Source organism: Micromys minutus, assembly GCF_963924665.1.
Source record: "Micromys minutus genome assembly, chromosome: 4".
Taxonomy (NCBI): Eukaryota; Metazoa; Chordata; class Mammalia; order Rodentia; family Muridae; genus Micromys; species Micromys minutus.
Genome location: NC_137973.1, coordinates 83,474,804 through 83,486,897, shown reverse-complemented (window position 1 = coordinate 83,486,897; position 12,094 = coordinate 83,474,804).

The window sequence follows — 12,094 nt, the reverse complement described above, 5'->3', positions numbered from 1 at the left end:
CACCTCACCTCTGTTCAGTGCATCCTACTGGTCATGCAGAGCATGCAGCTGATGATGCTTGGGCAGGAGCTTCTCTTAGGATAGGAACACTGACAGCTCACCTGTGCCCGAGGCACCAAACACTTGCTACCTGGTCCCACGCACTTTTTAGGGATGCTGTGGAGGACGTCACAGCTAAAAATACAAACACTGTCACACAACCACCAACGCTGGCCTGAAAGGAGAAAGCCATTCTCCTTCATTGTTCAACGCTCACTGCTTCTTTGTTTCCAGAGCCTTCTCTGGGCTCATTCACAGCACAGCCCTTCACTGCCACATTCCGTAGTGGCCATCACCTTCCTCCTCATCCTCTTCCCCGCTGTGACATACACATGTCACCTCCTTCCTTCCCTGGACTTCACAAGATATATAACTACCATTTTTAAATGCTCTGGCATTTTCAGTAAGGGGTTAAGTTCAGAGAAAATGCTTTTTGGGAGTGTTTTGATTTGTTCTGTGTCTTCCCTGTGTGTGTCCAGCACTGTAGGTTTGATGGTTACCTGTGGTCTGCTGGCTAACAGGCCTCTTATGAGAGTAGAACAGTGGTTCTCAACCTCCCTAATGCCACAGCCCTTTAATGCAGTTTGTCATGTTGTGGTGACCCCCAACCATGACACTATTTCATTGCAACTTCGTAACTGTAATTTTGCTACTATTACAAATTATAATATAAATATCTGATATTCGACCCAAAACAGGTCACCCCCCCCACAGATGTGAGCTATCCTTCCACCAAAGAGAAAAAGTCTAGATAAAGGGACCACCAGCTAGGTTCCTTCACAGGGTAAGAGGAGACCACAGATACCTCACAGACACCTCACTGACAAGAGATTTGCAATTATGATGTGCCAAACTCGGACACTGTGTTCAGAGATCTCTGGATTTCTGCCACTGGTTTGTTTTGTCTTGTTTTGTTGGCATGGATAAACTATCAAGGAGAGATGTAGGCTCCCAGCATCCATCAGGGCTTAGCTGAGGAGGAGCAGTGCGGTTGGGAAGAAGACAGGAACAGGAAACAGCTCACGGTGAGAGTACATGCCTTGAATTCTGAGTCAGAGCAGGTGGCCGCTCGGATGTTAGCAGGTGTGGAACATAAGGATAAGGCAATTTTGTGTGAGATTCTGAAAAAACCAAACCCCCCTCTATCCCTCCCTCCCTCCCTCCCTTCCCCCTCTCCCTCCCTCTTCCTCTCCCCCTCTCTCTCTCCATAGAGAAACCACCAAAGTGGCAATAAGTGCCAGTGTTTTCATTTCTCCCAGATGACATCTGTCCAGCGTGACAGTGAACAGATCTAATGCAGAGAGAAAATCCTCACTTGATCCCCATTTACAAAAATAAACCCTCCCTAGTCGCAGCCGCAGCCTATGCAGGGTGTGCCCCCATGGGTATATGCTTTAATCTGTCTCTCCAGAGTGGACCTCATTAAACAGCTGTCAAAACTGCTAGGCTGTCTTTGCCGTATAATTCAGGCATTGCTGCGTGTAAACATGGCACCCCGGTTCACCTCTGATCTGATTCAGCTCCAAAAGCACAGCCACTGCCAACAGAAGTGTTCGGATGGGACAAACTCCATTCTCCCTCCGACCCCGCCTGCTCAGCAAGTCTCCAGACAGAGAAAAGGCACCAAAAGACCAGCTCTGTGTCCCTGACAGCTGCGGCAACCCTCCCCTGAAGTCGATAGCCACCCAAATCCCCACCTATGCGACCATACCTGGACACCAGCCCAGCATGTGACAGACACAGCACTTTCCTTTGCCTATAATACATAAAAAAAATCTTCCCCACCATAGCCTGCCTGTGACTTTTTCCTGTCTCAGTGCCCAGGAGGCCATTGGCAAATATGCCTGACTGTTTAACTTGTAATTTGGCTTGAATTGACTTATTTCTATTTTGAAGAAAATCTATTATCTCAGTGCCAAAATGTGGGAGTAGTTGAGCCCCCAGCCTGGCAGGCTCGGCCAAGCTGGCCGTGTGGGGTCTTTCCTTTCCCCACATCTTTTTCTCTGCCTGATGAGCTCCATTTTTGAGTACTAAGCACCTTTCCCACCCACTGCCCAGAAGTACCAGGATCTTCTTCTGGGTCGAAGACTCGCATGGTCCCCCACCAAGAGTGCTGGCTTCCTCACGGCAAGCCCATTATGTAACAAAGACAGTCTTTGTTCCAGGTAGCCTTTGGATCCAGAGCCGTGTGACCCAGGGTTACCCCATTCCCACCGCGGTATGACTCCAGGCTACATGCAGGATTCTGCACACTGTCCTTTGGTTTCTGACTGTGGTGGTTTGAAAGCTTTGTCCATGGGAAGTGGCACTATTAGGAGGTGTGTCCTTGTTGGAGTAGGTGTGGCCTTGTTGGAGGAAGTGTGTCACTCTGTATGCAGCTTTGAGGCCTCCTGGTCCTCAAGCTCTGCCCAATGAAGAAGACATTCTCTTTTTCTGGTTGCCTGCAGATGAAAATGTAGAACTCACCTACTCCTCCTGCACGATGCCTGCCCAGTTACTGCCTTGCTTCCTGCCATGATGATAATGGACTGAACCTCTGAACCTGTAAGCCAGCCCCAATTAAATGTTGTCCTTATAAGGGTTGCCTTGGTCATGGTGCCTTTTCACAGCACTGAAACCTAACTGTTTCAACACTTGGGAATCCATTGGAAAATATGCCTGCCCTTTTTACTTGTAATTCGGCTTGAGTTGGCTTATTTCTACTGTGAAGAAACCTATTATCTTGGTGCCAAAACCTGGGAATAGTTGAGCCCCCAGCCTGGCAGGTCAACTGAGACACAAACTCAGGCTGGGAAAGTGAGCACTGCCAAGTCTAAAATCAATTCCCAGACACCCTGGGGTGCCTGTTGCAAAATTTATTCAAATTGGGGTTGTCTCACACCTTGCATCCAAAATGCCTTATCTTTCTTTGCTCTGTGGCTTGCCCTAAGTACACGCTAGAGAGCCAATCTGAATGGCCACCAGAGGGCACTCTAGGTTTTAGCATGCTCAGTAATCTTGAACTTTTCTGCAAGCATAGACAAGCAGCCTGAACTCCTCCCCTATGTCCAGGTATTATGGGAACTGCACTCCTGTCCCCACTGACCTCCCTTCAGCCTCTGGTCAGAGTGCCTGTGCTTCCTAGGCCTGAGGACTTCAGCCCCAACTGAAATGCATTAGGATTCCATATGTGCACTTTTCTGAGCCTTTGATGTAGAAGAGAACAGGAGTACCATCAGGATGAGTGATTTCCCCTCCATGTCCCGAGCACATTTAACACATGATGGAGTGGTAGTGTGAGCCCCAGCTAGGCCTGGCTTTGGTCTGGTGTGAGGACTGAGACTTTGATAAATGTACAACACAGATGCCTTTCCTGTGTCTTAGTGTCTGCCCACTGTCATGCTGGACAGCAGAAACCATGGGAGGCTCCTGTGTCTGTGACCAGAGCACTCAGGAAGCTGTGTGTGAGAGGGGCCGGGTGTGAGGGTGTCAGCTCACTGGTGTGTAGCTCCTCTACAGAATGCGGCTGCTGCCCTTACGTAAGAAGTACCAGTTCCTTAGCAGTGTCGGGAGCACAGTATAAGGATGAGCTCAACCACAACGGGAGCCGGCTGGGTGCGTGTGTCATGTGCCGTGCCTCTGCCGTCCTGAGGGGCACGTTCCCTGGCTGTGCTTCTCCAAGCTCTCGCTGAGTCGGCTTGATGGGGAGTCCGGATAGGAAGCCAGACACACAGTCACATACCGTAAAATGGGAAATTAAAAGGGTTACTATACCAAGAAAGAGCCACCTTCTCGTTTTCCTTCAACCATACAGATGCCTATATATACATGGATGGGTCATCGGACACTGACACAGTGACATCATTTCCTGTCATGTGCACATACAGGTGTGCCAGGTCACCGTGTGAAACACATTTCTCACCGTCTAAACCGTGGGTAGAGGAGAGAAAGGGCCCCTGAGAACTTATCATGGGGTCACACAGGCAGGTGGGAAGTCTGCCTGTTTTCTCTGGCTGAGGCATGTGACAGACCAGCCAGACGACCCTCCTCAAGGCACTAAACACCACACAGACACCGAGACAGAGCCTATGGGGAAATGCTTGCTACCTTTAGCTTTGACCTGAAGGAATCCTGAGCGGTACACTGCAGAGAGCCGGAACTTGGAAATGCAAGGCACACGTGGAACCTTCTAGAATTCATGGTACCCTGAGAACAATAGTAGCAGAAGCCAGGTGCCTCTCCGCAAAGCAGGTGACTCACTCCAACTGGCCTTGTTCTGTGTCGTCTTCTAAGTTTATTTTTAGTTTGCTTTGTTAGCGTTAGACTCCTAGTCTTCGCATTAGAGATCTCCCTTCACATCCCCCCAGCTCTCTGGCTCGGACTTTCCGGTCTGGTTTCTACTGTTTTTACCTTATTGCTTCTTCTTTGCACAAGCACATCACCCAACCCCTCAGGTTCAGACACTAACTGCTACCGTTTGAAACGCCTGTCACTTTCCCTAGCTAGGCTCTTTCATTTCCGAGTTTTGTTTTTGCTTTCAACCTGTTGGAATTGCTGTTTCTATTCCTTTCGATTTCTTCTGATTTGGTCTTTGCTCCTCTCTTCAGCCTTCACATTTGTTAGGTCCACAGCACACTTCCTTAGCTGTGATCTCATTACTTTGTTCCTATATAGAGTGCATTCACCAGGCTAACAAACAGCACAAGGTAAAAGGCAGGCCCTCACCCTCTGCTCCTCTCAAACACCTTCGTCAGAGAACACACTGGAGTGAACGGAAAATGAGGGAAGATCGATTGCCTAGACCAATCTGCTCCTACTTTGTTTCTTTTCTTTTGATCCATCTCCACTCTTGGCAGGGACGTGGGGGAGGGTGTCTGTGAGTGATGTCGATCTACCCATTCCGCTTCCTACTCACAGAAAGTGGTGCTGTGCAGAGCCAGGAGACGCGGGGTTCTGGAAGCCCATGAGCCCCGATGGCTGCCTTCCTTTTGGATTCAAAGGAGGTGGTGAGAAATGATCCTCCAAGGAACAGAGTTGTTCCCTTGAGCCCCACAACTGATGGTCCATTGACCATGGTCAGGAATCCTACCACTTTATGACCTGTGTGTTTGAGAGGATGTGTGCTTAGTGAGGTCCAGCCAGGAGACAGTACTCACACAAAAGTTCAACCAAGGAGGCATCCTGGTGAGAGATTGAAAGTCAGGGCTCAGAGGACGGGCGGGCATCAGAAGCAGCCCTGAACTCCAAGGACTGAGATAGGGTGCCCAGGGAAAGACACCCAAGGAGAGCGTCACGTGGATGAAAGGCCATGGCGCAGCCAGGCAGACAGCAGCAAAGGTCACTGCTGCTTCCAGCAAGCCTCGGGGTGTCACTGTCTGGAGGGGACCATGCCTCAGGTCATCCCTGAAGGGTGCCTCAGGGGACGTGCTGTTCACAGGAAGGTGGGCGGCAGATACAAGCAGTGTTTCTTCAGCACAGTGTTCCTGCAGCAGGCTATCCTGACTAGGCTTACTGGGGTCTCCTGGGAGGAAGAACCTCCTGAAGGCCCTGCTCCTTGTCTTTGAACAATGAACGAGAGAAAAGACAACAGCGCAGCTCTGTGGCCATTCAGCCCATGGTCACCCTTCTTCACACCTGAGCGCAGTGCCATGACATGTCACCTGTTGAACGTTAACAAGTGAAGAAGTTGTCATCCCATGCCAAAATAAAGAGGTTTCAATACAACACAACTTTACAGCCATGCAAATCACGTCTTCACCATGCATCACAGCTCCACTGGGCATTTCTTTCCTAAGGGTGATATTGTAGGGGTAGTGTCACCAATGAAGGAACCATAAAGAAGACGTATATAGTCTCATTTTCCTTCCTTTATACAGATGCCTATATATACATAGATGGGTTGTTGGATGCAGACACAATCACACAATTTCCTCTGCCATATATAGAGATGAATACATACATATTCATATATACATATATACATTCTTTATAGCTCCTTTGTAACACACACACACACACACACACACACACACACACACACACACACACATTGTAAAGCCAGCCTCATTTCCAGAAAGCTGGCTTGAAAGTCACCATTGAAAGGTTGGCTCATGTTTCCCTCGCCCCCACACCGAAACACAGTGACCACTTTTTTAGCTGAAGAAAAGAACCAAACCTTCACTCAGAAGGGAGACTCCTCTCCTGGCCTGCTGCACTTTGCTTTGGTTTTGGTTATAGCTTTTCTTCAACCATTACTGTTCATCATGGAACTACCAAGGGGTTTCCTGGGAGAAGTCCTTCTCCATGCCCAGGGTGCAGGAGCAATTCAATTTCTGTTTGGAGGTTTCTAATCACTTTAGCCAGTAGGATCAATCTTTATTTGGAGCTCATAGGTTCAGCTATAAAAACACACTCATGTGACCAGCCCACAAGCTGTTAAAGCTCGGGGCTCATGCTTGTCTTCCCCAGGGGGTGAGCTTCTTTTGCCAAGTCTACTGATAGTCTTGTCCCTGTAACCACTGTTTTCACAAGCCCGTAGCAAGCACTGGATGACAGGGATCTAAGTTAGACTCACAGGATGCCACTGTCATCCAGTCATGCCCTAACAGGACCCAGAGCTTCACAATCCTAGGTCATCCAAGGGAATTGGAAGAGAAGGGGGAAAAAAGGAAGAGGAAGGCTGGATAATGAGAAAACATGATAGGCTCAGGTGCTTTCAAGTAGAAAGGGATAGTCTTTCTGTCCCTTAAGAAAGGTACTTAGTAGGCAAGAAAGATACGCAAGCTCACCTGCACTGAGTCCTGGGACTTCCTAGAGAATCCCCCCATCCCGACCCCTGGCAGCTGCATATTTCCATTCACTCTCCTGGTCTCTGATACTCTCTCCTGTCTCTCCCCACCCCTGTTCCCACACAAGTCCCTTTCTTCTGCTGACTCCCATGACTATTTTGTTTCCCCTCCTACATGGGATCCAAGCTCACAGGTTCAGAGGTTCAATAAGTATCACCAAGGTGGGAACATGGCAGTGTTCAGGCAGATATGGTGCAGGGGATGCTGAGAGTTCTACATCTCCATCTGAAGGTTACTAGAAGACTGAAGTTTCCAGGCAGATAGGACAAGGGTATAAGAGCCTACGCCCACAATGACACACCTACTCCATCCAGTAAGGCCACACCTCTAATAGTGCCACTCCCTGGGCCAAGCATATGCAAACCATCACAGTTCTTTACCTCACTTTTTTGATTGGGTTATTTGATTTTTCAGAGTCTTAACTTCTTGTGTTCTTTATATTTTAGATATTAGCCTTCTGCTGGATGAAGGGTTAAGAAAGACCTTTTTCCAATCTGTAGACTGTCATTTTGTCCTACTGACAGTGTCCTCTGCCTTCAGTTTCATGAAGTCTCATTTAATTCTCAACCTTAGTTCCTAAGCCATTGGTGTTCTCTTTGGGAAATAATTTTCTCCTGTGCCAATGTGTTCAAGGCTGTTTCCCACTCTCTTTTATTAGACTCCATGTGTCTGGTTTTACATTGAGGTCTTTGATTCATTTGGACTTGAGTTTTGTGAGGAGACAGTGGGGATAAGGAACCTGAAGACACCACCTCCAGACAGGACACCCCAGTAGAGGGATGGGTACATCAGTACCCAACTACAAAACTTTTGACCCCCAAATTGGTTCTGTCTAAAAGAAATGCAGGGACAAAGATGAAGCAGAGACTGAAGGAATGGCTGACCAGTCACTGGTCCATTTTGAGATCCATCCCATGGGCAGGCACCAATCCCTCACACTATTACTGATGCTGTGTTGCCCTTGCAGACAGGAGCATGCAGTCCTCTGAGAGGCTCCACCCAGCACTGACTGAGCAGATGCAGATAATGACAAACATTGGACAGAGGTCAGAGACCCATGTGGAAGAGTTAAGGGAAGGATTGAAGGCCCCTAAAGAGATGAGATGGCAACCCCGCAGGAAGACCAACAGTGCTAACTAAACGGGATTTCTGGGAGCTCTCAAAGACTGAGCCACCAAACAAAGATCACACAGGGGCTGGTCCAAGACCCCCTATACATACAGACCAGAGGGCTGCCACATATGGCCTCAGTAGGAGTGGATGCGCCTAATCCTGCAGAGACTTCATGTACAAGAATGGGGTTATATCTGGGGGTAGGGCACCCTCTCAGAGGCAAAGAAGAGGGAGGTGGGAGGAGGAATGCTGTGAGGGGGGCCAGGATGAAGGGATAACATTTATGATGTAAATAAATAAATAACCAATTCTCAGAACTTGGACTTCTATTCACTAGTATCTGGTGTCTAATGTGATATAGTTTCTGTTATAAAATAACTTTACCTCTCTCTCTAAATATACACACACAAATTCGCACACAAACATGCACACACACACACACAAATGCACACAGACACACACACAAACATGCACACACACAGACACACACAAATGCACACGGACACACACACACACAAACATGCACACACAAACACGCATACACAGAGCATACCACTGAGGTGAGAGAAGAAAAACCAGATGAAACAACATGGTGAAGTATTTAGCAGAGAGCAGATTGATTTTAGAACGTTAGATAGAGAAGCTCTGAGCACACTATAAGGGAAAACATTTATTCAAAAAGAACTGGAAAGGAGGAGATAGCGTGGTTGGGAAACAGGAGCTCCAAGACAGGATGCGAGCAGTTCTCAAGGGGCAGGTCTCAGGCTCTGAGTCCAGGCGAGTGGAAGGACAGACCCTGTCCAGTGGCAGGAGGTGGACAGTAAGGTGAAGTGGCTCCGGAGCCCGATTCATCTCCAGACCGCTAAGCTTCCCTTGACACAGACTAAAAACAACAGCCCTGTGTAGTCTGTAGCGTGTGGCTCTGAAATGGGACTTGTTTTTGTGTCTTCCTTGGTAGCCGTTCCCTCATGAATTATTCTAGAATCATTTTGTTACTCTTTAGGGAAGAATCCTATCTTTGCAACCCCGGGAGCCCCCCAGGTGCAGCACATGATAACAGTCTCGGTCACTATTGCTTAGCAACCGCTCTAACACGACACTACTCTAACTGCAATACACTCCTGGTTCTGGGCACTGGGGAACCCGCTGCTCAGACCTCAGGAGATGATGCTGTGGATTGGCTAGGGCCTGGCCTGGAGCACAGCTTCTCCACAGGCTCAGGTTTCCTCGGGAGATGGTGGCTGGGTCTGGAGGCACCAGACACAGCAGGGTGTATGTGTGGTCACCTTTAATGACCTCACTCTGAAATGGGCAGTACTATTCCACTCCTGATGGGAGAAGCATCGGTAAATGTGCAGTGTTGTCCATAGGAAGCACTACATAGATGCCCGTTTCCAACACTTGCTACATTTTGAAAGAGCAAAGGAAACCAGGGTGACATGCAGTCTGAAAGGTCTAAACAGAACTCGGAAACACTGCTGCAAACTTGATCAACCCATAAAGCACACTGCTTACAGATGTGCTACATCGAATGCCAGTCTCTTCAATCTCTCCGTAGGAGATAAAACTGCATTAATATTTACTGTGGCACTACCCACAACAGCGAAGATATGGAGCCAGTGAGCTGTCTGTCAGCTGACGAATGGACAAAGGCATGTGCTGTATAGTGGGTTTGAAGCTGGCTGTAAAGAAACAAATGACATTGTCTGTAGGGAAATGGGTAGAATTGGGAACGTTGGTGCTAAGTGAAATAAGCCACTCAGAAAGTCAAATACTCTCTCACAGGCAGACTATGAGCCTAAGTACATCTAAACAGAAATATGTGGGCAGTGTAAACATAGGGATGAGAAGAGGCCTGTGGTGGGAGGAGCAAAGACGAAGAATTAGACGTAGCTATATGTACATATCTCCTTCATTGTGAGCTAAGGTCACACCACTTTTTGTAAAGGTCCTCCATTTTGGTTAAACCCTGATGATTCCAGAATCCAAGGTGATCTGGCCAAGGCACCTGGTCTGCAGACCCAGAGACCTGTTCCTCTGGATGTCTTTTCTCCTCGGTTCCCCAGTAACGGCTGCGCTGGAGAAACCATGACCTAATGTTCTGACTACTTACTGCTTACCCTGCTAAGGCCAACTGGGGCCAAAATGGCAAACCTTTCCATCCAGTTCCTCTCCCCCTTCCTCTAGAATATGTAAGAAGGGACTTTTACTCTGCCATGCTGGTCTGAGTTCTCCTTGGAGCTCCTGTATGCTGTTGCCTGTCTATCTGTGGCATTAATCTCTTTTTAAATACATAAATGCATATAATATAAAATTATAAATACATACATACATATAAAATATATGCCAATCTGTCTCAGTGTCACCATTGAATCCAAACCCTGAAACCTTCTCATATGCACGTATGTGACATGGAAGTGAGGCCCGTGGGAGCGAAACATGACGATTATATATGCATGCACACAATTAAATAAAGCCACATATGTCACAGTGTATTTCCAAGACAGTACACTTCTCTGCAGGGGGAAGGGGGAAGACCGGCAACCCCCGGGGTGTGGTGACCAGCGGCCATGCAGGCTGCAGACAGCAGCCAAGGCCTTGAGGTTCCCAATGGAACAATGGAGCAATGAAGCCGGTGCTGCAGAGCGGCCCGGGACCCTCAGCATGGCTGCACAGCTGTACCTTGCACTGTGTTTACAAAATCTCTCTTTCACATTAGAACAGCATCGACCACAGATGGGCTTAATTTTGGTACAAGGAAATAGGAAAGGATAATATGTTAATTCAACATTTGTTGTAGAGATTCCAGAAACCCATGCATCAAAATGTTGAACGATGATTCCCACAGTAACTGTAACGGCTATACAACATACATAATGGAAGGAATGTAGCAGCTCAGACCGGGACGGGAAACCTGGATAAGCAGGAAGGGATGAGTTATACTTGCTGTGGGGCTCTTCACTCTGAAGCAGCGGAGAATATATAAAAATCGAAACCATAAATGCATGCATTACTTTGAGGTTTACTTCTGATTTCTGATTCAATTTTATCACCTTTGCATCCAAACTACATTTTCTTTTTATAAGCTGCAAATAACTGTCTCATGGGGTTAGAATACACAACACTTGGTCTGTGTGTCGTTTTCTCACACCCGACGCCTTCCAGGTACAGCGCCGCTCTGCCCTGAACTCTCTGAAATGTCAGGGCCTGTCTACAGGGCTCCATTTGTCTACGTCCCTGTTCTCAAACCTCAAGAACACCACGGGGCAGAAGAGAGAAAACACAAGTAGAACCAGGGATGTCAGAGAGCAGCTCTTGGCGCCCAAGCCCCAGAGGACGAGCCCTGTCACCATCCCATCCCTGTGTGCCCCTAAGCACACATGAGAACAATTGCACAGCATATTTATAACTTCCAGAGGGTCCAGTCACAGCATTTTCTCATCCATCGTCACCACACCGAGGGAGGTGAACACTTCCCTTCATCTCTTTGAGATGCTGAGGATATATTTAGGATATGCGTTATTTGCTGTATATACACTTACAGAACAGTTTCGTGGAAGAAAAACGGCTATAGGCAGACTTTTCAAGTTTTTTGCTTCAATTATATTCTAAAAAGTGAAAAAGTGAAAGAGAAACAAATACCACAACAACCACCCTTGCGCTCTGAAAGTGCCGGGTGAATTAACCCCGAGTGCTACTTGTGGCCTGGTTTAGGAAAGGACCGGTCTGGACCGGTCCCAGCCTCTGAGGGAGCTCTGCTTGCCAGAAGCCTTCACGGCAGGGCATGTTCACTCCATTCAGACAAAATGACTGTCTCAAGAGCAGTCCTTACTCCCACACTCCTTCTGCCCCACCCAATCGTGTCCCCAGGACCTTGTGTCAAGCATGGTCTAGAAGGGGTGTGGTCAGACCGTCTCTTACTCCAGCTTCTGCTTGTTCTTCCGTGCTCCAGAAGAAATTCCCTTTTTTCTCTTACATAGCACAGCAGTAAAACTGCCTGTTAATAAAGACTCGGAGCTAGAGGAGCGTCAGTATTACCTGCACTAGACTGTCATGGGGCGATGGCAGTCACTCTGTTGCTGCTGAGAGGATGCTTTGCTTACAACTACAACACA